The following is a 22,935-nucleotide window of genomic DNA, read 5'->3' as shown; positions in this document are numbered from 1 at the left end:
ACAAGTGCAATTTCTTACTATGTGCAAAATATGGATCCTTATACTTACAGACAAGTATACCAGTCACCACTCATCAAAGACGCTTCTTTTGAAACAGATGGAGACTATGACAGAGTTCAACAACTGGTCACACACAGAGAGTAAGTGTCTGAGAGATGCTCACCCCTAAGTGACATATCTGTCCTGGAATCTCTACACCTAAGGCTTATGGAACATAGTAGATCAAGGGATAGTGAGAACAGTAACACATCTCTCAACTCTCATCAATGAACCTCCCTCATGTAACAGAGGGCCATGAACACAAAGGGTCACAAATGGCCAAAGCGTAGAGAATGAGAGTCTGCAGAGTGTGGGTGTTTGGATAGGACTCCTGTATTAAAATCCACCCACCCAAGGCTCAGGGACCATTGCAGAAGGAAGGACAGAAAAACTGTAAGAGCCAGGGGAGGAGCGTGACCGTATAGAGCAAGGCTCCTGGGACCTTTCTCATATGAGCCTATGGCAATGGTGTCAGCAAACACAAGACCCATGGAAACTCAAGCAGACAAAAACCCAGCATAGAATTGTGGAAACGGGCAGCAGGCCCCAATCCTAGCTGAAGAGCTATTGGGCAGCTGATTGCTTGAGTGAGAAAGAGCTGATCTTTAGGGGGAGTGGGTCTAGATAGGCTGACTAGACCCCAGTGGATGAACCTGCACTGAGGGACGTCTGGGGTCACTAACTTGACTCAACAGGTCTTAACGTAAATGACAGAATGCATGAAAACCAGTGTGTATGTGGGGGAGGGGGTTGTGTGAAAGCAGCATAAAGATGATTAAGATGCTGTGTATGAAATACACAAAAATTCAATAAAAATATACAGAAAAAGAAAAGCGACTTACAGGGGGAAAGATTCATTTTGGCTCAAAGTTTCAGAAGTTTCCATTGATCACTGTCTGGCTCCATTTGGTTCAGGCCTGTGGCAGAGCAGACACGTTGTGGCAGAAAGGTGCGGCAGAGGAAATCTGTTCACTGGGTAGAAGAGCAGCACACAAGAGAGAGGGAAAGGATCCTGGACTGGCCCATCCCCCAGCTAGGCTTCACCGTCTAACAGCCCCTCAGCTACAAACTCATCGATGGGTTGACCTATTGAATAGGTCAGCATCCTCATGATCCAATCACCTTGCCTCTCTGCCACACCTTCAACACATGAGACTTGTAATGTGTTATATCGAGATTGACAGAATGCATGAAATCTATTGGGTGGGGGTGCAGGAAGGTGCCAGTGGGGAGGGGGATAAAGATGATTAAGATGCTGTGTATGAAATACACAAAAATTCAATAAAAATATACAGAAAAAGAAAAGCGACTTACAGGGGGAAAGATTCATTTTGGCTCAAAGTTTCAGAAGTTTCCATTGATCACTGTCTGGCTCCATTTGGTTCAGGCCTGTGGCAGAGCAGACACGTTGTGGCAGAAAGGTGCGGCAGAGGAAATCTGTTCACTGGGTAGAAGAGCAGCACACAAGAGAGAGGGAAAGGATCCTGGACTGGCCCATCCCCCAGCTAGGCTTCACCGTCTAACAGCCCCTCAGCTACAAACTCATCGATGGGTTGACCTATTGAATAGGTCAGCATCCTCATGATCCAATCACCTTGCCTCTCTGCCACACCTTCAACACATGAGACTTGTAATGTGTTATATCGAGATCACACCACCACCTCATGTCTTGGATGGAAGTCCCTCATTGGTCACATTGCTGTTTCCTGGGTTGAGAGTCCCTGAGCTGGAACCCTTGGTACCCACAATACCCAATAGACACTGCTATTGACACTGTGGTTCTTAGCGTGAATTTAGTTGCTTAAAACAACAATGTTCTAGCCGGGTGTGGTGGCACACGCCTTTAATCCCAGCACTCGGGAGGCAGAGGCAGGAGGATCTCTGTGAGTTCAAGGCCAGCCTGGTCCACATAGTGAATTCCAGGACAGCTGGAGCTACAGGGACACCCTGTCTCAAAAAGTACAAAAAAAAAAAAAAAAAAACAAAAACAAAAAAAACCCCCAAAACAACAGTGTTCTCATGGGGTTGAAGTCTGAGCCCCTTGCTTACTGTCCCATAGAGTGGTCATAGTGTCAACCCGGATTATGACTTTACAGAAAGCTCACGGTTGTATGTCAAGTTATCCAACTGTTTACAGCCTGTTCCTTGTGGCTGTATGACTGAAGTCTCTGTTTTCTGGCTGGCTGATGATGAGTGACCGTTTTAAATGCTTAGAGGATGCTCTCCGGCCCTTTCCGTATAGCTGTATCCTTACATGGTTTCCAACACGGTAGCTTTTTTTACCTCCTGTAAGAGACTCCCCTTTTACCTGCCTGTGCAATCAGGCCAGGCAAACTGAGGATAGTATCTATTTTGGTTACCTTATAATCAGCTGCTTAGGGACCTTAATTATATCTGTAAATATCTTCACTTTCTCCATATAATGTGACCTAATGATGGGCATTATTTTCAAGCAAAGTTAAGGGAACTATAGAAGACATGCATGCCAATAAATGGCAACATGGGTAGTTTAAATACTGCTGACCGCAGAATTGAACAGAGTAGAGTGTCTGCAGAGCAGAGGTCCCTGGGATGGTAGCAGATAGCAGGCACCATTCGTGTGTGTGTGTGTGTGTGTGTGTGTGTGTGTGTGTGTGTTCCACGTAAAGGCTAGAGGTCAGACCTTGGGTTATTCATATCCACCTTGTTTCTGAGATAGAATCATCTCACTCGGAGCTGAAGCCTGTCAAGCAGGCTGGCGGGGCTGGCCGGCCAGTGAGCCCCTCAGGGACCAGTCTGTCTCTGCTTCCCCACGTCTGGGACTGGATGCTCAGCTTTTCTCATGGAGCTGCAGATTGAACTCAGGCCTTCATGCCTACTTGAGATTTTACCAACTCAGCCATCGCTCTGTCTCTTAAAGCACTGGAAGGGCTGCTCATGGGGATAGTGGCAACTGTGTGCCATGGCCCTCAAGGTAGAATGCCTGAGGCTGGTTGGGGGATGCCCTCGGCCAGTGAGGACTTGGTTTCAGTCTGTACCTTCCACAGTTGTAGAAACACACTTTTGCTCCCCTTATTTGCAATAAGATGTACATTATTACCATTTTTCCAGGAAAGTGGTTACTGCAAGTGAACATTTCCTTCTTCCCCGGGTTCTCACCTGGGAAGGTGTTTGCACCCAAAGACAGTTCCCAGGCTTTCCTTAGCTGTGGGAAATCTAGGCAGTGGGTGTCTGTTAGAGAACAGGAAAGAAACCGTAGGAATTCCTGGACCGGATTGTGTAGCAGCTAAGAACCAGGGCCACAGCCACTTCCATCACTAGCTGGCTGGTGACCTCTGGAAATATCTTCTTTTCTCCTCTGAGCCCTCGTGAGTTGTCACATCAGCAGTTTTCACCCTACGTGACTGTGAAGAGGCAGTGGGCTGATAAATACTGAAAGGCTGGGAGCAGTGGCCGGCATGTGGCAAGTCTATGTTTCCTACATTTTATTGTTATCATTCATAGAGTAAGAACCTGGGAGAGGCTGGAGAGGGTGCAAACATGTGCAAGAACACAGAATTTGGGGACTTTGCAGTAGTGGTAGGAATTGCAAACAGGTGAATTTTCGGGAGTTTCTGCTGATGTGGGAGAATTTAAGAGATGGGGAGCGGAGACTTAGATGTTTGCTGGCTTTAACACTTCACTCTGTCTTGTAATGTTGGTGTGTGCAGAGGTTATGTGTATAATTGCTTTATTGTTTCAAGAGAATTTCTTTACATGTGTCATCAGGCTATATAAACTCAGAGAAATAACTGGGTTTCATATTCTCTCTCTCTCTCTCTCTCTCTCTCTCTCTCTCTCTGTATGTACATGGGTGTCAGCCAGAGATGGATGATAGATGTCCTCCACCAATCACTCTCCACCTTGGGGTCTCTCACTGGACCCAGAGTTCACCAGTTTGACTGGACTGGCTGGCCCATGAGCCCTGGGGATACTCCTGTCCCCTCCTCCCCTGCACTGGGATTACAGCACCTGTCCCTGTGTCTGGCTATTGTGTGAGGGGCAGAGAATCAAATTTAGACCTCCAAGCTTGTACAGCAAGCACTTAACTGAGTCGTCTCCACAGCCCATGATATTTTTTTCATTGACCAATGAGCAGAGAATGCAATTAGGACTTGTGCATTATGCCATGAGTGCATGGCACATAGTATTTGCTGTTTAAAAGTCTGTGGTTTGGACTTGTCAAATACTGAAGAGAGAGCTATGTAATAGTGTGAGCTAGTATTTGTAGAGCTCTCGTTGTAAGTCCTGTACTCATAAAGGTGAGTTGGGACTGGTTCCCGCCTTTCAGGAATTTTCAGCATAAACACATAGCAAATGCAAGAGAGACGCACAACACGATAGGAGATAATTTTTCTCACATTAAATATACACTGGATCTCACTCAATGTATTCAACAGATTCTCTATTTGAACAATAGTCCTATAAGGCAGGCAACATATTGATCCCTACTTTGTAGGTCATGCACGAGGTTAGGAAAGTTACTCAAAGTGGCAGTAAATGGTAGTAAATGGTTGGGCAAGCTCCCAGACTTAGGTGGTCTGATTTCAAGGTCATGAATTTCTTCTTCCTACATGAAAACAGGGCAGAAAAACAATACAGGCTCAGAAGTCACGTGGAGATCGGTACAAATAATTTCACTTGGAAGAGATTCAGGAGGGTGGTTCAAAAATGAGATTAAAAAATGTAATTAAGATACAAGAACATACATTAAAAAATAAAATACTACACGGAGGCTTTTAGAAGGAGCAATGCACCCCCAGAAGCAACCACTTTAACTTAGTTCTCAATGTTAATTTGTTTGCTAGGTATTTTTGTAAACAGTAGTGTTATCTGTGGACTTCTTGCTTGAAGAATGGTAATTTAGCTGGATAACATGGCACGTCTGCAGCCTTAACACTCAGGACTTTGAGGTCATCCTGGAATACACAAGACCTTGTCTCAAACAAACACGAGAACAAGCAAACACAATAGAAAAGAATGGCGATTTCACTAATTCGGTGACATCCTCAATTTCTCATCCACTGCCTCCACTTCTGTATGTGTGTTTATGTGTGTGTTACATATGTGTGTTCCTATGTCTCTGTGCATGTGTGTGGTCTGTGCATTGTGTGGTATGTGTGTCTGTGTGTGATGCGATGTGTGTGGTATGTGTGTCTGTATGATATGTATATGTGGAATATGTGCATGTGTGCAGTATGTGTGATGTGTGTGAAATGTGTGCTTGTGTGTGTGGTGTGTGTGATGTGTAAGTGGAATGTGAGTCTGTGTGATATGTTTGTGTGGAATGTGTGTATGTGTGTGGTGTGTGTGATGTGTGTGTGGAATATGTGTTCATGTGTGGTATGTGTGTCTGTGTGTACGTGTATGTGGTATATGTGTGTGTGTGATTGACATGTGTGGTATGTGTGCATGTCTGTATGTGTGTGTCAGCGTACAGGTGTGTGTACTGCGTGTGGTATGTATATGTGTGTGGTAGATGTGTGTGTGTCTGTGTGTATGTAGAATGTGTGTGTGTACGTGTGTGTGTGTATGTAGAATGTGTGTGTACGTGTGTGTGTCTGTGTGTATGTAGAATGTGTGTGTATGTGTGTGTGTGTCTGTGTCTATGTAGAATGTGTGTGTATGTAGAATGTGTGTGTGTATGTAGAATGTGTGTGTATGTAGAATGTGTGTGTGTATGTGTGTGTGCATGTAGAATGTGTGTGTGTATGTAGAATGTGTGTGAGTATGTAGAATGTGTGTGAGTATGTAGAATGTGTGTGTGTCTGTGTGTATGTAGAATGTGTGTGTGTATGTAGAATGTGTGTATGTATGTAGAATGTGTGTGTATGTAGAATGTGTGTGTGTATGTAGAATGTGTATGTGTATGTAGAATGTGTATGTGTATGTAGAATGTGTGTATGTAGAATGTGTGTGTGTGTATGTAGAATGTGTGTGTGTGTGTGTGCGTTTGTGTGTGTGTGTGTGTGTGTGTGTGTGTGGTATGTCTCGGGGAGGTATACACATGGAGGCCAGAGGTCAACATCAGGTATCTTCTTTAACGCTCAGCCTTGCTTGAGACACACCGTCCCGCTGGGCCTGGAGCTCACCAATTCAGCCAGTCTGGCTGGCCAGCGAGCTCCAGAGATCTGCCTCAGCCCCCACCCCATGCTGTGCTGGGGCTCCAGGTACCTATCACCATGCCTAGCTTTTCAGGTGGGAGCTGGAGATCTGAACTCATCTTTGCCTTTCACAGCTAGCACGTTGCCCACTGGGCATCTCCTCAGCTCTGTATTTTTGACAATTTCATTGTTATGTCTAATATGTTACTCTGGAACTATTTCTCGAATACCTTCAATAGATGAGATGCTCTTCTGAATCCCAGGGATGCATCAGTCATCAGAAAAGATGTTTCTACCACCTCTGGACTTTTATCCTGCTGAAGAGAGATAATAAATACGCAAGTAGGTTTATAATACGGCAGATAGGAAGCAATGCCAAGAAAGCTAATGAGGCCTGCAGCATGGCTCAGTGGTTAGAGGCGTTTCCTTCTGTGCCTGAAGACCTGAATTTCTTTTCCTGGCTCCCCATGGTGGAAGGAAAGAACCAACTCCAGCAAGTTGTCTTTTGATCTCCAAATGTGTACATACTGTGGCACAAACACACCCACATATATGTACACAGACACATGCACACACACTAAATCAGTGTAATAAAGTTTACGATAGAAAGGAAGGACACCATGCAGGATAAGGGATGAAGGCACAATGACTTGGAGGTGGTGGTGTTGGAAGTTCCTGTTTTCGATAAGGTGATCAAGAGATGCCTCCAAACAAGATAAGATTTGATCAGAGATGGAAGTCAGCCACGGAGCCCTGGAAATAGCTATAGCTGAATGTCTCAGAGAACAGGAGCAGCAAACTCAAAGGTCTCTGTCCTTTATGTTCAAGCCAGAACAGGACGCTTAAATGGGTCAGAGGGACAAGGAGGGGGCGTGAGAGACATCACCGGCGAGACACCAAGCCCAGCTGTATAGGCCTCAAGGCTGTAAGAAAGACCTTGACTTTTGAAATGAGAATGGTTGAGCAGAGAAATGACATGAGTTTTAAATTTTTTTTTAATTTAAAATTGCATTTATTCGTGTGTGTGTGTGCGTGTGTGTGTGTTATGTCGGTCAGTGGACAGCTTGTGGGAGTTGGTTCATTCCTTGTATGTCAGGCTTGGTGGCATGCACTGAGCCACCTTGCCAGCCCCATTTTATGTTTTTAAATGAATCTGCGTTAGCTTTCCACTGTGTGAGGAAACATCTGAGGTAAATCATTTATAAAGAGAAAATGTTCACTTTGTTCACAGTTTCAAAGGTTTCAGTCCATGGTTGTGACCCTGTTCTCTGGGCCCATAGCAAGATAGCACATCATGGTGGATGAAGCATGGTGGAGTGGATCTGCTTTTGTGACTAAAAGATGAAAGAGAGAAGGGGCTGGGGTCCCAGTGTCCTCTTCAAGGGAGCAATGACTTCCCTTCTGCCACTAGGCCCTCCCTCCTAAGATTCCACTACCTCCTGACACCACCATCAGCTGGGCACTAAGTCTTCCACACACGAGTCTCTGAGGGACACTTCAGACCCACCAGATCAATCCAGCTGTTGTGTTGAACATGCATGGTGACGGGAGGTAGGATGAGCAGCCACATGGGCAACATGAAGATCAGATCACAAAAACATGGTTCCGTCAGGGTTGTATGACAATGTAGAAGGTTCTGGTTTCTTGAAATATTTTGGATGCTAGTGCCTAGAGGATTGCCTAATTGGTCACATACAGGATGGGAGAGAAAAAGAAAAATAAAGACCTTGTCCATTGGCTTCCACTGCTAGAAGGGTAGAGCTGAGTTGATTGGGTGAGAGGAACCGGGTTCTGTGGGCTTGCTTGGCTACATCGAAACTTTACAAGTTTGGTTTGGGGATTGTAAACTAGAAACGTGTAATTGACATTCAAGTGGAAATGGTGAGTAGACAGGTGGGCGGAAGAGTTGGGGAACTCATCCAGCTGGCGCATGCTTGGGAGCTGTCAGAGTATTGATGGGGTTTCAAACCATGGTCTGAGATAAGATCACCCAGGAGTTATATGACACATGGAGATCTGAAGGCAGCCCTGGGGTGCCCTAAATCCTTCACGGGTCCCCCTTTTGCAGCTGCCAATGTCCCCTTCAAATCTCTACTCTTGTTCCATCTCTTTTGGATGGTAACTTACTGCCCAGATGAGGGTAGCATTTCACCCTGGGGACAAAGAGTCCCGTGGTCACAGCCTCTGTTAAACTGAAGGACACTCTTGGAATTGACTCCTTCGATAAGCTGATCTTAGAAATAGTGAAGAGGAAAACAGGCGTGGTTCTTACCCTGGAGGCTCAACTCTTGTGGAAGACATGGTTATTTACAACAATAAATGACTCACACACTCTAAAACATCCTTCATTGGGAAAGGAGGTGAGAAATGGGCAGGAAAGAGCAAAGTGAGGCAATGGGATCAGCAGGCATCCCCGGGAATATGACAGCACTGAGCACCATAGAACAAGCAGGTGTCCCAGGGCCAGAGAAGGGGGAAGTCAGATTTAGGCCCAGGACTCTGGGTTCGAAGAACTGTTGAGCACTGAGGGCCTGAAAGAAGACCTGGACAGCTGGGGGGTCAAAGGGGAACTTCCCAGGAGTGGCTGGGGTGATGGGAGGAAAAACAGCAGACCGTTTGCTCTACCATTCAGATAAAAGTGGTTTCCATTCAAGGAGAAATGGAGCGAGATCTACAAGCCTCACATCTGCTTCCTGCTTCCTTGCAGCCCAAACGCTCGAGTCCCATCAGGTCTTAGTTGGGGTGTGTTTTCTCCATCACACTGTTTTTCTATAGGCACAAAAGTCTCCATGTTGTTCTCAGGGAAGTGCTGAGAACACACAGATCTTATGATCAAAGTCTGGAAAGTTCTCTGAAATGAGTGAAGGAGTCAAACCTAAGGATGTAAGGCCCAGGCTGCACTTAGAAGGAAAGGACCAAACCTCCCCTCCTCCACCCTCTCTCTCTCCCCTTCCATTGCCTCCTTGGCAGGATTCAAGAAAGGCAGCAGGTGAGGCCCCAATGGCTTGTTCTGTTTGTTCTGTGAATAAACAGAGCGGGGTCATATCATGACCGCTTCATCAAACCTCAAATGCATCAATTTTAAGGCATGCCATCATTTCATGTCCTACTAAGAGGAAAATGTTGCTGCCACTAGACAGAGTAAATGCTCTTGATTGCATGAATTTCAGATCTGTTGATGTGGGGAGAAGAATTTGGGATTGACAATGTATTCTGCCCCTAGACATTTGTCAGTTAATAATTTGCCTTACTGATCTCCAAGCCAGGAAGTAAAACAACTCAAACAGCCCCTTGGATCATTTTCTGCAGATGGATCTTATTTTTGCATTTGAAACAATGCTTTAAATGTGTTTATGTATTTTATGCATTTTCTGAGTATTTCCAGTTGCCAGCTGTAGAATTATTACCTCATATTAAAATTTGACACTGTCAATTTGTGTTATCAACAGAAAACCACCTGTTTCTAATCCAGCTGCAGTGCCAAGCATGTCTGTTTCTGTACACCCTCCTCAAGTCTGGATATCAGTGTTTTCTTTTCCGCAAACCCCTTTTCGCAGATACCAGTTTTCCACTTCTCCAATCTCATTGGCCAAAGATGATCGCATGTTGTAATTTGTGCTTCTCTGACTGGCTACGTCAGGCATACTTTCCAATGTCCCTTGGTCATTTCCTTCTTCTTTGGTGCTTTGACCAACAAGCGTTCCTATTTTACTGCTTTCTAGATGCTTTTATATGAGAAGACTGGTAATCTATATTCATTTAATGTATATTTTCTTCCTCTTATTCTCTCTATTTTTCCCTACTTTTGATGTTACTGTTGCTGTGTTGTAACTTTTTATGTAACTGTGAATGCTCATCCACAGTATCAGCGTCACTGGATTTGGAATCACCTAGGACACACATTACTAGGCATGCCTGTGATGGCTTCTCCAGAGAGGTTTGACAGGAGGGAAGTCCCACCGTGAATGTGGGCTGCACCATGCATGGACTGGGGTCCCAGACTGAATACAAATGGGAAGGTGGGTGGATGGAGCCTCAGCGTTCATCTCTCTGCTTCCTGACTGTGGATATGATGTGACTAGCTGTCTCACTCCTGCAGCCTCAGCTAAGCCACTCATGGACTCATGGTCACCCCTTCCCTGCCCTAAGGACTGTACCCCCACACTGTGAGCCCAAACAAACCATACCCTCCTTAAGTTGCTCTTGTCAGGTAATTGTCATGGCACCAAGGAGAGTAACGAATGTAATAACCATCTTTTCTTTTACTTGTGTTTATGGCTTTGGATTTTGTGTTGTTTAGAGTACCTTCCCGACTACACATGAAATTAGTTATCCAGATGTTTATGTGTGTGCTCCATATATGTGGTGTCTGAATATGTATTTTTAGCCTTCTATCAGGAATTTGTTTTAAGGGGGTTGGAGGAATGGCTCAGCAGTTAAGAGCACTGGCTGTTCTTGCAGAGGACCCAGGTTCAGTTCCCAGCACCCACATGGCGGCTAACAACCATCTGTAACTCCAGTTCCAGGGAATCTGATGCCCTCTTCTGTCCACCATGAGCATTTTGCACAGTGCACTTATATACCTACAGACAAAGCACTGATACACATATACCATTTTGAAAATTGAAATTTAAGGGTCTGGAGAGATGGCTCAGCGGTTAAGAACACTGTTTTTGCAGAAGACCCGGGTTCGAATTCCAGCACCCACATGGCAGCTAACCACTGTCCGTAACTCCACTCCCGTGGGATCCAGCAGCCTCTTCTGACCGTGGCATTGCATGACACGGGTGCACTTTCCTACATGCAGGCAATACACGCATACACAAAAAATGAAAATAATAAAAAAAATTTTAAATTGAAATTTAAAAAAGAATTCACTTTTACACATGTCGCAAAGTAGGAATCTGACTTTTTTTCTTATTGTTGTTGTTCTTGTCTCTCAGAGTCTCTCTTAGTAGCCCAGGCTAATCTTGAAGTCTCATTCCTCCTCCAAAGCACTGAGATTACAGGGCTGCACCGCCAAGCCTAGATATTTTCTTTTCATCTCATTAGCAAATTTACCTAATTCAGTTGGCCCCAGTGGTTCGTCTTTTCATCTTGGAAAGTATTCCTTATTATTAACTAAGTTCACATCTTTACCTACACTTTTCCTGGATTTTCAAATCTGCTTCTGAAATCACTCTTCTCAATCTTCATAGTAATAATTACTATGACTTCATATTTTGTTTTTATTTCTTTTGGAGCAAATCACGGGGGAAAAACATTAAAACATGCATTTATTGAATGACTTCTTTGTACCAACCTCTGTTGTAAGTTTTAGAACATAACTGATAACCTTGCTGAATTTTAATTGTAATATTTTTTATTTCAGCAGTTTAATTTTTAAAACTATTTTATTATTTTTATTTAATGTGTACGAGTGTATTGCCTGCATGTATGTGAGTGCACCCATGTCGTGCAGTGCTGTGGAGGTCAGAAGAGGGCTTCGGATTCCCCTGGAACGGGAGTTAAGGACGGTTTGTAGCCACCATGTGGGTGCTGGGAATCGAACTCGGGTCCTCTGCAAGAGCAGTCAGTGCTCTTAACCACTGAGCCATCTCTCCAGCCCCCTCAGCAGTTTAATTTTAATAGTTCATTAGTTGCCCCTCCCCCCATGCAAGTATTTTCTTGGCTTTTCATGAAAGCATTTTCCTATTTTTAGGTGAACTTTAAAATGTTTCGTAAAGTACAGAGAACAGTTATCTGAAAATTTGATCAAGAATGCATTAATTTATATAGCAAACATTCCATCAATTTACAGGGTAAATCTATCAGTAAATTAGGGGAAAATAAGCACATTTATCATTTTAGATATTCCTGTTCAAAAAGTGGCTTTACCTTCATGTGGCCCAGTTTCCTTTTTTAAAGAAAATGGGAATATAATTTTAACTGTGAAAAACTAAAGAAATCATTCATGTACTGAAATCTCAAACAATTCCTGGCACATTAAAAGCCAATAGTCTTGGCAAACATTAGTTACCATTATTGCCCATATTTGTAAAGACTTCCTTATGCCTTCACAATACAGTTTTATATCTCTGTTCCAAACATTTATAAGTATGAGTCCTATTTTATCCCCATGGTCTAGTCTACCTAGTGTAGTTGTTTCTCACTAACACATGGGAACTAGATTCGAGCACACGTTAATTCTCTTAATGTGTGTCTTGTATCTTCTGGTTCCTTCTCCTTTCCCCCGTTTCTCACTGTTGTGTTACTGCAAAGCACTAGGAGCAGGGAAGAGACCAGATTCAGAAAGAACTGAGAGGTCATTTATTCACAGACTTGACATGTTTGTCCTCAAAAACGAAGTGTAGACACATGTTCAGTGCTGCCTTATGCACACTCAACTTCCCTGTGCGCAGCTGGGGCATGCTGGAAAACGCTACACTAGATATGGGGGATCCACTGACTTTGACCATCTACACCATAAACAGTCATTTTATCGAAAGGTTAGGGCGTAAGTTGCTTGAGGGGCACCTATGAGACCTGAGGATGTTCACGAAGAGGGTGCAGCACGGTGGGTTCCAACCATTGTCCGATGCTTAAGATAGAAGGTGGCTGAGATGTCTCCGAGTTCAACCAGAGGTACGGAGGTGTAATGCTCGGTAGAACATAGCAGTTGTCTATGAGTCTAAAGGAATTTTACCTGTCCCTTGAGTAAACTCTCCAGATCTGTCAGTCTGTTGGATAACTGAGTTACATCATTAATATCCAAAAGAAGCACATGATGCTTGCTACAACTGCTAGATGAAAAGACACTCACCACACAGAGGCCTTTACATGAGGTTTCTTGATTTTTTTGGGCCTCTCTGTCTCCACTCCTTTTTAGTTCCCTTCTCTTTATCTCTCTCTAGGGAGCCTTGTACACAAGTACAAGGTTTTTGTAGCTCTGCATTCTTTTCAATGTCTGTGGAGCTCGCATGGCTTGTATCCCACACTGCTGTTTGAGTGCTGGTAAGCCTTGTCTCTCCTCCATCCATTCTTGTGAGGACAGCATCCATCCATCCCCTCCAGAGTTACTGGCTCGGTTCCACTGTGTCAAATGTATGTGGTAGAAAGGGGATATGCCAGCAGCTGGAGTAGCTGAGCGGAAGGAAGGAGGTTAAAACATATTAATCCCATTTGAAGTAACAGGCAGTGTGCTGAGTGCTTTCAGATACAATGCCATGTTTAATCCCCAACAATCTTGCAAGAAGAACATTGCTATGATTATTTCCACACATGAGGACTGTTTGAACCAGAGGCTGTTGGCTCCAAAGTCCATGCGTGGGCCCAGACTGCCGCCTCACTCTCACACCCGGCTCAAGCTATCAGAGGTCTTGGGTCTCCAAGAACCCTGAAGACTAGAACTGTGCTCCCTGGAGGCCAAGCCAAGCCTCCTGAAGCCGACCCATCCAACAACCACTGTGGGCTCCTTAGAGAGAAAAATACCCCATCAAGAGCTTACCTCACCTACTGGTCAGAGAGGAGCTGAGGTCACCATGGGCACACTGCTGTTCTGTGCTCTCAGGCCTCAGTGCCACTTCCTGGAATCAGGCAGGTCACAGGCACTTCCAGGACTTTACAGTTTTGCTTATTAAGATCAGATGCGTAGGGCTGAGGGAGCTGTAGGCAGACAGAATTAGCAAAAATTCTTTCCCACAACACTGCACTTCATTCTTCTAACATACCTCAAGTGCATGCCCTCGGCCAACACAGATCTGGAGAGAGGAAGATTAACAATGACGACAAAAATAGCCCCTGACTTGATAAAACAAATATCAACCAGGTCAGGAGACAAGAATTGCCCATAACTGACCTTGGGGAGCTAATACATTCTTTATTAGCACGGGACGGTTCCATCTTAAGTATTTCACTTCATGCTAACTCTGAAATTAGACCTTATACTACTGTCCTTGAACTCAGTTAATATTTGCAAACTGGGGGCAAGGGGTGAGGGGAGGTAGAGATCCACACAGGAGGTAAATGGAAGACCTTCTGTGATAACTTGTTTTTTTCCTACACGTATAATTTCCAAGCTGTTGATGCTTTAGAACCAACCTTTGGAAACCAGGTTCCTGGGGCTGGTGCTCTCTGTGACGCTGGGTATGCAGTGGAAACATAAGTGGTGGGTACATTTTCATTGACTGACCTGTGGCTTTATCTTGGTCTGAGTTCCCAGTTTCCTCTCAAGATAAGGATGAGCTCACTGAACAGATCCCATCTCCGGATCAGCAAACACTCTGCGGGGGTCAAATTCCAGCCCCAGACCTGGGCTCCTGTGCTTCAGGCTACATCGATTTTCCCTTTCCTGAGGCTTGGGGTAAGAGGTCAGGGCAGGTGCGGGCGTGGGTGGTCAGATTTCCACTGTCTTCCATCAAGCCTGGGTATACTCTGAGCCTCAGATGGTGACGTGGTCATGCTTGTTAAGCTCAGGGCAGATTTCGGGAGGTGGCTGTATTTTCTTCACCATTACCTTATGTTCTCCCACTTGGCCACTGACCCAGACTTCCACCTGTGCCATCATATGCACATACTGTCCTGGGGGTAGAACCAGTGTCTTGCACATGCCAAGCAAGTAGGCGCTCAGCTGATGAGTCGCACCCTTGGCCTGGGTACCATCTCTTCTTCAAGGTAGTTTGTTTTCTCATCGCTTAGCCTTGAGCTCAGGTCTTGGCTAAATAAAGTTTCCCACTGTACCTGGCTTCTCCCTCACCCGTGCTTGAAATCCATTATCCCATTGGCCAAAGCAGAGGGCTAAAGGCAGCTTATTGTGTGTGCTGCATGTGTGTCTGTGTATGTGTCTCTGTCTCTGTCTCTCTCTCCCTGTATGTGTGTGTGTGTGTGTCTGTCTGTCTCTCTGTATGTCTGTGTGTGTGAGATGCCCTCCCACCTCTTTCTAACACACCTACACACACTCAGGAACACACTCACACCTTGGAGAACACACACACGGCCCCCTCATTTATGTCTCTTATTTGCCTCGCTGCTTCCCAGGAGCTCCATGAAGGCTGATCTGGGCTGATGAATTGAGAAAAAAAAAAAAAAAGAGGCAACAACAGCGGTGTTGGGGGGTCAGTGACCAAACCGCGGTTCACAGCGGCCTCCGCTTCTCCGGGTGACTCGGAAGTCTCCCCTTCTCACCTCTTCTCTTCCAACTACTAATTGAGCACAGGCTACCCCAGGCACATTCTGCTGAACATCTTATTGGTTCCTCAGCTCAAGGATTACATGGTATTTTATGAAGGAGCAAACTGTGACTCAGAGAGACTGTGACTCAGAGAGACTGAGACTAGTGGCTCAGCATCTAATGCAGGTCTGAGTCTGTCACTCACAGCAGTGTCCGTGCAGGCACCCTCCTGCCTCTTGTGAGCAAAGCCCCAGACCACAGACAGGAGCAAGTCAGTGCAGGCTGTCCACAGCAGACTTGTCCTCCAACCCAGGCAAGAACTCGGTTCTTCCCATATGTCCCTCATGCATCTGTGACTTTACCTCTCAATATGCTTTCTACAGGTGAATGATGTGATTGCTTGCTGAAAGGAATGCAAACATTACAGAAATATAAACTCGCTGAGAAGATTGAATCCTTACCCTAATGCTTCCTTAAACTCTGCAGAAGTGACAGTCACTGTGGGGTGTGTGTTTTCCTAACGTAAGATGAGAAAATCACCTGGATGCTCCTGGACCAGGTATCCTGGCGTACACAGCACAGTGTCAGAAACAGTAAGAGAGACTCTGCCTCAAAATAAGCTAGAAAAAGTTGTTCTCTGAATACACACACACACACACACACACACACATATACATACTCAATTTTTTTTAAAGCCAAAGATAAGGGGCTAGAGAGAAATGGTTAAGAGCACTGGCTGGTCTTGCAGAGGATCCTGGTTCAGTTCCCAACACCCACATGGTGGCTAATAACCATCTGTAACTCCAGTTACAGGGAATCTGACATCTTCTTCTGGCCTCTACCATGGGCATTCCATGCATGGTACACTTGTATGCGTGCAAGCAAAATAAAATAGAAAAAAAATTTAATTAAGAAAATTGGCTCAATACATGAGCCAGATGTGGTGGCATGCACACCAGGGAATTTGAAGTAGAAGGACCAAGAATCCATGACCATCCTCAGCTCGTTAGCAAATTAGAGGCCACCTTGGCCTACATGAAACTCTCTCTCAAAAGTAAAATAAAATAAAACAATTCATACATCCTTTCAGCCGCAGAGCACTGTTCCCTGTGATGTTAAGTCTGATAAGCATATCAGATTGTCTGAGGACAGTGCTGTTCAGGCCCTGTCTTATCCTCGCCTCCCAGTATAAAGGCAGGTTGCAACTGTACGTCACCATTCCATCGCGGCTTCTCCAGTGTTCGTGCCTGTCTAGAGTTCTTGTTTGATTCAGAGTCTCATGAAGCCCAAGTTAGCCCACAATTCCTGAGTCTCCTGCCTCTACCTCCCCAGATGACAGGTCTGCCACATCCAGCATCATGTAGTGTGGCGATGGGGATGGCACCCGGGGCTTCGTGCAGGCTGGGCACGCACTCTGCCAAGGGAGCCGCACCTCCAGACCTCAATTTCTTTTTTTTTCTTTTTCTTTGTTTAATGATTGAAGGAAACGCAATGATTTCTTCTACATGAACCTGGAATTGTCCAGCAACTCAAAGTTCCAAGAATATCTGCAGAAGAGAGAGGTGGCCTTGGAGTTAGGCAATGGGGTTAGCTAACATGGGGACAGACAAAGGCTGCCTGGCCTTTGTCAGAGAGAGTGAGGAGGTGGCAGCATGCAGCACTTGGGTGACCTGGCAGAGCCCACAAGAAATACTGGTTTGCACTGTCAGTTCAGGGTCAAAAAGCAAACCTTCACCATCAAAAACATTGCTGTCTTGTTTTTTCCATCTGGGAGTGAGTCCTGCCTTCACATTTGAGCCACTTGTACACTGCTGGACATGCTCGCTTGTTTTTCTCACCTATGTTTATAACATGAGCTTTATAAGCAAACGAAGTGCGTACACATGTGTATGTATAATATATGAACTAGTTACACAGTATGACCCATTTTGACAGAATTTACCCATAAATCTATGAAGGTCATGTGCCTTTGGGGGATATGAGTAGATTTTGGGGTTTTGTTTTGTTTTGTTTGTTTGGAGGGGGAGACTGGTGATTTCTTCTATGGCCTTTGGTTTTAGTAAAGGTCCTTAAGTTTGTGTGTGTGTATGTCTGTGTGTGTGTGTGTGTGTGTAAGGTACTGACTGAACATGGGGCCTCTTGTATGTCAGGCAAGCACTGTAGCACTGCACTAAAATTTCTTCCTTTTAGAGTCAACTCTAATTTGTCTTTCCTTTCTGCTTAGAAATTCATCCAAGTCCCCGGGATAGTTCATATATGTTCACTGTATAAGTTCTTGGACACCGGGTGTAGAAAAGGGGGACCGTTGGCAGTCTGTGCAGTCTTCCTAGTTTTTCTGGGGGAAGTGCAGCCGCTGTCTCAACACCACATGACTGGCAATGCTTGGACACCTGCCTGCTGCCTCTCCATGCACAGACCCTCTAGGCTTTTCGTCCAGTCACAGTGCCACTTGCTGAGCTACAAAGGGAGATTTAGGGAGCACTTCATGAATGGTCACCAAACGCTTTCCAGTTGCAAACGACCGGAAATAAGAACACTGGTTTCTGGAATCATTTCCCCGGCAGGTCAAAGGTAGCAAGGAGAGATCCCTGCTCTAACTGTTGTCTGGAGCTCCACCCACCAAGCCATTTCCAGTACCAGTAAAGCACAGGGTGCTATTTGCACAAACACTGGGGGAAAACCCAGTGCTTTCTACACTGGCAGGATTTATTTGCAGAGACGCAGGCATTTTTTCCAGGGTGGCAGCCAAAGGTCTCCTGAGCCTGAGGCCCCAGCACCTGGGCAGCTTCGCAGGGGGCTTTGCAAATAATACCCTCCCCTTTGTGGGCAGAGGCATGCCTCCCCCTGCCCCTAATTCTGTTTTAGTGTGTTAGGGCCCTGGATCTTTCTAAATGGCTCCACTTCTCTCGAGGGCTGACCCCAGCATGCTGACCCATGCTCTGGGTGTGGTTGGGGCCAGCTATAGGCCTAAGGTTGAGAAAGCCACAGGGGGGTGACGGAGCCTTTGGGCTCCTGGGGAGCCTCTGGGTTCCTCAAAATATGAGTGTCTTGGGGACTGGGGGCACGTCTGGGTGTGGTTCCTAGATAACAGTTCAAAACACAGGGGTTGGGGGGTGGGGTGGGAGGTGGGGTATGACAAAAGCTACCTGATTGGGAGAGATGGTAGAGAACTAATTAACTAATTGTGGTTTGATAAATTCTGTGCCAGGCTCGTTGCTATTTCTATTACATAATCTCTTTTTGGAGGGTTTGCTAGAATTCACATTATTACTTATTTTGATTTTCATACTCATCCTGAAAGATTGAGCTGTCCTCTCTCTTTCTCTGTCTCTGTCTCTCTGCCTCTGTCTCCCTGTGTCTCTCTGTCTCACTTTCTGAGTCAGGTTCTTACTATGTAACCCTGGCTGGCCTGGAACTCACTATGTAGACCAGGCTGGTCTCCATCTCCCAGCAATTCTCCTGCCTTTGGTTGCCTCCTAAGTGCTGGGATTAAAGGCATATGCCATCATGCCCATCAAGATGCCTTTTTAAAAAATTTTATTATTTGAGAATTTCACGTGATGTATTTAGATCACATTCCCCTGTCCTCCCTCAACCCCTCCCAGATCCACCCCATTCCCTACCTACCCAACTTTGTGTCCTCGTTTTGAAAAACAGACAAAAAAATTGGAGTCCAGTTTGTGCTGCCCACATACTCCGGAGTGTGGTGACGGTCACACTCTGAAGAAAGCTGACTCCCCCTCTTCCAGCAGCCATCACTTGCTAACAGCTCCTCAGCTAGGGCTGCAGCTTCTTGTCTACCTTCCCTGCTCCATGCTGGGATCTTGCCTGGCTTGAACTTGTGCAGGTCTTGTGCATACTGTCACAAATGCCGTGAGTTCATACATATGACTGCCCTGTTGTGTCTCCAAAACACTGTTTCTTTGTGGTCATCCACTACCTCTGGCTTTTACAATCTTTCTGCCCCCTCTTCTGATCCCTGAGCCTTGGGAGGAGAGGGTGTGATGCAGATGTCCCATTTAGGGCCGAGCACTCCACAATATCTTATTCTCTGGACCTTGACCAATTGCAGATCTCTGTGTTAAGTGCTGTCTGATACTAGGAGAATCTTCTCTGATGAGGGCTGAGAGATGCACTGATCTATGAATATAATGTTAAGTCATTAGGACCTGATTCGCTACTACATCCATTTAGCAGAATAATAGTAGCAGGTTCTCCCTCGGGCCTGTGACCTGTCGAACCACAGGTACCTGGCCCCAATAACAGTGCCAGGTATGGGCTCCATCTTGTGAAAGGTACTGTAAAGCCACTCAGAAAGTGGTTGGTTATTCCCACAACATTCGTGCCAGTAGTAGACCAGTGGGCTTGTTTTCCAGGCTGGTTGTTACTGTGACTCACACACCTGGAACTCAAGCACTGTGGGTGCACTGTGGGGGCAGAGAGGCAGGAGGATCATTGGGGCTGACTGCCAGCCTAGCTCCAGGTTCAGTGAGAGACCCTGTCTCAAGATAATAGGGTGGAGAGTGACAGAGCACCATGTAGTATGCCCTCTCCTCCTCTGGCCTCGTCACACATGTGCACATGCACTTACACACATTCCTGCACACACAGAATTTCTTTGTACACACTCAAAATAATTTTTGTTCTCGACCAGTGGAGAAAGGGACTTCCTGTGAGGGCTTTATGCACAAGTTGGGAGTCTGTGACGGTGGACAGGAAATCAGCTCTGGAGAGGAGAGAAAGGAAGGCTAGAGGCAGAGAGGCCAGGAAAAGTCCTCACAGGTGCAAGATCAGCCCATGGTGACACCACCCAGAAACCTGGTCTTAGCCACTCAGTCAGGTGACTAACCCAGTGTGGAGACAGCAAGCCTGTGTTCCTGCACACCTAGAATCATCTTGGCCGTGGAACAATGGCAAGAGAAACACAAAGATTCTTTGACATCTCAGTGCTTGTTTTACTAAACAGCCCATCACTGTGAACAGAGGGAGGGCTGGGCCAACGCAAGTACCTAGTGCTTGGCAAGGAGCCAAGCCTCTTGCCGACAGGAAAAGAGTCACCAAGACAGGTCTGGCCACACTTGGTGACCTTCAGAATTTAGCCCTTGCCTTTCTCTTTGACCTAAATTTCTCATGAGAAAGAAAAGAATTGTAAAGAAAGAAAATTTTCTTGCTGCGTGTAGGGATGTTTTGGTCTGTGTTAGCAGACTGGCTACATTTGGTTCTAACAGCCCAATAGCCTTGAAGGTTCATTCAGCTACCCCAGTGCTTTGGAGGGTTGGAACTGAGTGATCACAGGTAGGGCTTCCCTGGCTCTTCATTTCAAAAGTTACCTGCAGAGTTTTTACCCCAGGGCACACCCTCCCACAGGGCCGTATTGGTGGGGACATAATTTGTTTCTTTCATATTTTTCATAATTTTGCCTAGTTATCGATCAGCTTTTTTCTAAGGCTGTATCTGTTTTCCTTTATAAAACTTCCCTTACATTTTATGATTCTTACAAAATAAGAATGAGGCAGGTGCGGCGGTGCACACCTGGAACCCCAGTCCCGGGGACGCTGAGCCGGGAGGACCTCGAGTTCAAGCCCTGCCTGGGACGCATACCCAAGGAGACGCTGTCTCAGGAGAGAGAATAGACTGTCCATAGACCCCATACATGACGAACCATTTCTTTTGATTATCAAAGACTTCAAAGCCGTTCTTTGTGATTGGTGTTTTCACTGAACCTAAGGCTGGGTTTCTAAGCAAAGTTCTTTCAGGTAGGTGATGCCTATCCCTCACCCCTCCCTTCCATTTTCTGCCCCGTGTCTTTCCCACTTCTCTGCTGGTCTCCTTCCTTTATCTTCTTTATGTTTTCATTCGTGTGTGTGTGTGTGTGTGTGTGTGTGTGTGTGTGTGTGATGTATCTATTTAAAATCTGTTTTCCACAAACAAGAGCAAGCATGCATGATTTGCTATGTTCCTGTGACTGTTATTTGGGGGCATCTGTTTCTCAGTTCAGCATGTGCTAGGAAATTCACCACAAATATATGTGGAATTTTAGCTTTTTGGATGCTAGCTTTTTGATGTGTCCAAACTTTCTCATCATGACAGGTCATTGTTCTATATAGAGGTCACACTCAAGAACTGCACAAATGAGTCACACACATGTACACGCATGCACATGCATGTGCATGCATACATACTCGTACAAAAATCTCTAATGTTTTAAACAAGTTTGCAGTTTTGTGTTGGGTCTCATTCATGGGCTGTGGGTTGGACACACAGTTGGACATACATGCAAGGGAAACTTGTATGTTACTGATGCTTAATAGATAAACGAAATAGAGGTAGGTTTTACTGGTCAGCGAAGCTTGTGTGTTCTACTATGAAATGGTTCCCTCAGAGAAATGTGTGGTCGGGGAGGGTTCAGATCAGGGCTGGGAACAGTGGTCCATGTGGTTCTAGAGTAAAACCATCAGTTAATTTAGAGCCACCGAAGGAAGACCTTGATGCAGTGTTTTAAATTCACTCACTCACCAGAAAATGCTTCTGCCTGCTCTAACTTGATTGGGTGACTGGGTTAGTCTGGCTTAAAGCAGATTGGTGTTACAGCTGTGCATCAAGTGGAAGATGTGTGTAGCTGCAGACCCTTCTCCCTCTCTACCCCTTCTTGCTCCCTACCTCAAGAGCAGCTGGAAAGGGGGGGGGGTCCTTTTTCCTCCAGTCAGGGAATAAGTATTTTGACATAGAGAGATAAGACTTGCTTCTTTGCACAATTTAGTTGAAAAGACTGTAATTTAAGTTTGTGCTGTTGCTAGAAAAAGAACTCAGTGGAAAAAACAGTGTGGTGATTTAATACACTTTTTAAAAAGATCCCATTGAGTCTAGGATGCCTTGTGCAATTGCATCAAAACATAAAGTTCTTGGACTGGAGAGATGGCTTAGCAGTTAGAGCACTGGCTGCTCTTGCAGAGGACCCAAGTTCAGTTCTCAGCCCCCACATGGTGGCTAACAACCATCAGTAACTCCAGTTCTGGGGGATCCAATGCCCTCTTCTGGCTTCCATGGACATTGCCCAACATGGGTGCACTTACACACATACAGGCAATACATTTGTACACATAAAATTAAAAAATAAAAATATATATATATATATTTTTAAAAAAACAGTTTTCATCATTGAGGTGAAAGCAAAAGAAGAGATCTGAGTGGAGACTGCAGTAGCAAGCAGACATGGCGGGTGCAGGTACAAGTCTGTCTCAGGCAAATGAGTTTTGCTTGTTCTTCTCCATACAAAGGTCTAGGCTATTTATAGTTGCTATAGCAAAATACCTGAGGCCAAGTACTTTATTAAGAAGAAAGAGGTTTATTTAGCTCAACTTTTGACCAAGATTGGGTAGCTCCATCCACTGGTTCTGATCCTGTAAAGCCTTCACAGTAGATGATGGGAACATGAGGATGAGGAGGAAGAGATCAGACAGGACAGAAATAGAGTCAGGCCCAAGCTTACTCTTCTGAACACGTTCTTGGAGGAGTGACCAGGGCCCTGAGAGAGTTGCACTCATGTCTTCCCACAGTGACCTATGTACCTTGAGGTATGTCTGGGTCTCCTAAAGAGCTGTCCACCTTCTGTCATTGTCCTCCTGG

This window comes from Nannospalax galili, unplaced genomic scaffold, assembly GCF_000622305.1.
Source record: "Nannospalax galili isolate Female #2095 unplaced genomic scaffold, S.galili_v1.0 scaffold648, whole genome shotgun sequence".
NCBI classification, from domain to species: Eukaryota; Metazoa; Chordata; class Mammalia; order Rodentia; family Spalacidae; genus Nannospalax; species Nannospalax galili.
This window is presented reverse-complemented; position numbering follows the sequence as displayed.